The sequence below is a fragment of the Camponotus vicinus genome, unplaced genomic scaffold (assembly GCF_025532165.1).
Source record: "Camponotus vicinus isolate PSW18456_S1 unplaced genomic scaffold, iyCamVici1.0 SCAF_13, whole genome shotgun sequence".
Lineage (NCBI taxonomy): Eukaryota > Metazoa > Arthropoda > Insecta > Hymenoptera > Formicidae > Camponotus > Camponotus vicinus.
In genome coordinates, this window is record NW_028141949.1 from 10,751,030 (window position 1) to 10,755,914 (window position 4,885).

The window sequence follows — 4,885 nt, forward strand, 5'->3', positions numbered from 1 at the left end:
CAGGAATTAACGCAAGTTATTAAAGACTTACGAGAGGGAGAATTTATCGTAGACCACGTGATAAAAACCAAGGGACGGGGCGACAATAAACAATTACTAGTTAGTTGGCGGGGATATCCTTCTAAATTCGATTCTTGGATATCAGCCTCGAGTTTAATATCAAAATGAGAGGGGAAGAATTTCACATAATCCTCCCGAGTAATAGTAGCATGCGCTACTTTCCGGAAAATAAAATAACGTGTTTCACCACCGAATTACCTCAGCGTATAGACTTAAGCGGTCGTTGGGAAGTAGCGCTCACGGAGATCCAGTTTCCGTGTAGCTTTTTACATATACGCCCTGGAGAAGGAACAATAAAATTTATCGATATTAATAAGAGTATCGATGCGTTTTCTCATGCGGATGTCGAAGTATCACCAGGCGTTTATTCGAGCGTACGCGATATTATAGAGACAATGAATGACGCGTGCAAACCCGTAAAAGCCCATGTCGTTTGGGAATTAAAAGCTGGTGGTAAAGTTGTTATGAGACTTTCCTGCAAAGAGAGGAAATGCGATATGGAACATCATGTGCATTTTTCCGACAAGCTTTGTCGTATGCTCGGTTTTGATTCACGCTGTGGAAGTTCGAACGATCTACTACCGATCTACTACAATCCTGACATTCCTCCTTCTTCGAGCATTGCTTTTCCAAAATTTCCTTTTTTACTCACGGGTGACGACTATATAATAGCCGACATACCAGCTAGTTTGTTGCGAGGTATTCCAGACAAACTTTTCGTCTACTGCGACATTTGCGAACCTTATATTACGGGCGATGTACAATCGCCTTTTCTTCGAATAGTCGCGCACGATGCACGAAACGATTATCCGTTTGCATCCACCCAGAAAGCATTTTTCGCCCGCGCAATACATCGCGCTGCGGCGAACGAGTTTCCGTACGATCGAAATAGATATAAGAGATCAGCTGGGGAAGAGCATACCATTCGAATTCGGAACGTTGACGGTAACTTTGCATTTTAGGTGTATCGATTAGATATTATAAAATACACGGAATCCGCGAAAGAGAAAAACGCATTTGACCGTTCATTATTATTATTATTATTATTATTATTATTAATGGACTATTACTCGATATATCACGACGAATTACAGAGCGGAGGCGGCCGAGGCGGCGGTATTCCACGAGTTTTCGTCGGATCGCCCTATCAACGTGGCCATGGAATCGGTAGTTTTCTCGGGGGATTATTCAGACGCGTACTACTATATTTAGGTAAAGCAGCACGAGCTGTGGGGAAAGAAGCTTTACGAGCCGGAGTTAATGTAATCGAAGACGTTGAAAACAATACGCCATTAAAGGTAGCGGTCAAACACCGTTTTGAAGAATCGCGAAACAATCTCAAGAGAAAAACCAAAGAAAAAATAAGTAGTCTGATGAAGGGCTCGGGATATAAGTCTGATGCGAAAATGCATGTAGCTCAGTTCCCTTTTGTCGGGCTTGATAATCACATCGCACGATCTGCAATAACATCGACTCGTAAGCGACGACGGACGAGTAAGAAAATCAAAACGGTTGGGAAAAAAAGAACGAGTACGAAAGCACAGAAAAATAAAAAGAAGAAGAAGAAAAGTCATACGGTTGTGAAAAAAAGACTTAAGACATCTGCGAAACGGCGTAAAATCGGTAAAAAACGTACAGTAACCGATATATTTTCTTAAGCGGTTATATTCGAAGCATTCTAATTTAACGACTGCGGTGTCCGACGGACATATTCCAATATCTTGTAAAATATTCATTTTTCGATTATCTTATCTTAATACTTTTACGTACAAAATAATGAGAGGAATCAATTGGTGTAAAGAAAACACATAGTTGTTTTTAAGAAAAAATATGGAATTGTTAATTGCAAATTATATATTTTTTCTTCAAAACAACTATGTGTTTTCTTTACACCAGTTGATTCCTCTCATTATTTTGTACGTAAAAGTATTAAGGTAAGATAATCGAAAAATGAATATTTTACAAAATATTTTACGGTTTATGTAAAATTAAGAAATTATTTCAAGCCTCATAACTCAAAAAGTACTTAACGAAAACTAACTTAATTATAGTGTTTTGGAAAGCTCTCGAGATAAGCTACAAGAATATGCAATGACAAATAGTAGGTTCCATTTAAGAAATTGAAGGTGACCTTCATGTGACCTTCAAATAACTCTTCAAGGTCAAACCAATGATACCATCTTATGGCCCCCTCGAAACCATAAAACTTTTGTCTGAAACATTTTTCTCTAAAATGCTTTGTTTCCGAAATAATTGCGTGCGTTAATTAAAATGGCTCACCCTGTATATATATATATGTATATATATATATATATATATATCTTTACACACTTATTTTTTAAGTGATATATATAAAAATTTATTTTAAAATTATTTATCGCAGGAAGAGCCTGCTACGTCAGCATCCGCATGGACTTTTAAATTGTTTTTATTAGCGGCATATAATTTATCCGCCGACATAAGAGATAAATGCTCTTCATTAATGAGCATATTTAAAGCTGTTTCTCCTCTAGTTTTTAATGCGGACTTAAACACACAAATAGCATTAACGGAAACCGTTGTAAAGCTATTACGTGTTTTCGTTTTTAAATTGTTCAAAAGAGAAAACATTCTCTCAGGATCGGCATTAGAATTCGGAAGCGTCCGAATAGTATTTATAATATTCGTTAAATTGAAATATTTAGAAACATTATTCGTGTGCCGACGTTGTAAAATTGCTTTCCACATATTGTCAAAATTTAATTTAGAAAAATTTTGTTTTTCTTCCACTGTGCTGATGCTAATGCAATCCATTCTTTTTTTAAAGCATCTTCATCAAAACCGCCGAGAGTTTTAGCTACGAAAGAAACATCATCAAATGATGTTTGTCTATTATTATCGAATAAACTTACAGATGGTTGAAAAACTTGTAACTTTAATAAAAATTCATTATTTATAGGTAACCTTTTACAAATTTCTTCTGCAGCAGTCACATAAAATGTTAAACAGTTCTCTCGAACAATTTTAACTATGTTTATGTGATCTTTCAACGTTAATTCGTTCAGATATTCCTCACATTCTGATCCCAAAATAATTTCATTAATAGGTTTTTGATTTTCTTTTAATGAGAATATAATATTTGAAGAAAATGGTTTTAAATATTCTTCTTTTATAAAATTTCCACAGATTTGGAAAAGAAAGTTTTTAGATTTTGGCTGCAATAAATGGATTCTCGTTTCTGACGCTTGAAAGAATGCATTAAATGCGTTAAAAAAATTTAAAACGTTTAAAAAAAAAAAATACGTTTCAGAAAAAACGTTTGATACAAAAGTTTCTTATTTTTTCATGTACAATTCGAATCTGTAATAAAAAGTACCATGTACCTCTAAAAAAAATTCGACTTCCGATGCGGATGGCGTATTTCCGGTCGGAATCAGAAGTTTAAAATATCACCATTTGATAGAGCGTACCCGATTTACTTAAAAATTGTTCGCAATTTTTGATAAAAGCCATTTATTTTCATTTTAAAAGGGATGTACGGGTGATCTGGGACACTCTGTATATCCAAATATATATTTAAAATATTATATGTGTTTGACATTGTTTTTTTCTCGACTCATGTCGACTGTTATCGACTAATTGTTGATTGTTGACTGTTGACTGTGCTTGTCTTGCGAATACGTTTGTGACCCAGTCAAAAGATAGTTCAAAGCAATCGACAAAAGATTGGTGATATTGTGCCGACGAGAAAATAAATTAAGTTAAGAATAGATAATCAAAATGTGTGATCAATTAACCAAAAAACGTAAGCGAAATTTTTTAGAAGCTTGGCTTAGTGATGATTGATATAAATCTTGGATACGCAAAGTACCATCCGACGATAGTCTTTATTATTGTAGTATATGCAATAATAATTATTCGTGCAATTCAACACTATCAAGACATGCGGATTCTGCGTATCACAAAAATAATATTAAGGTAAATACGCTAACTGATAATAATAATAATGTTGATTCGCCAATAAAAAAATTGCGTAAATCAAAATTTCAACAAAAATGGTTAGAAATTCAGCAATTTAAATGTTGGTTACGTGAAGTGCCACATGATGCAAGCTTATTTTTTTGTTCGATTTGTGATAAATCTATCGCTGGCGGTTTATGGCAAATCTATCGTCACGCAGAATCTAATGTTCATATAAATAAAGAAAAAAATTATATTGAAACAAGAGTTTCGAATGAGGATTCAAATATACAAATTAATGAATCACTTTTATCTTTTGATGAGCGTAAGAAATCAGCGGAAATCAGATATGTCGCATTAATTGCCGAGAAAAATATTCCTTATCAAACGGCAAAGAAATTCTTAATTTTTTCCAACATATAGGAAAAGATCCTAATGTGTTGAATAGTATGAGTATGGGCCGAACAAAATGTACAAATATTATTACAAACGTTGTATGCCCGGTTGAGACTAATCGTGTTGTCAATATTATTCAAAACACAAAATTTTCGATATTTATCGATGAAACATCTGATCTCACTAATAATAAATGGATGACTTTTTTTGTCCGATACGTTGATCCGGAGACATTAGATGTTCGCTCGCAATTAGTTAAATTAATAAATATTGATGCCAAAGATTCAAGCGCAGAAAAGTTGTTCAATGCATTTAAAAGTGAAATGTGGAAATTACAGATACCATTTTTAAATATTGTTGCCCTATCATGCGACAATGCTTCCGTCATGACAGGGAAACATTTATCGTTTAAAAAAAAATTGGAAGAAATATGCCCACATGTTTTAACATTTTCATGCGCGTGCCATTCCTCCACATTAGCAGCGCATGC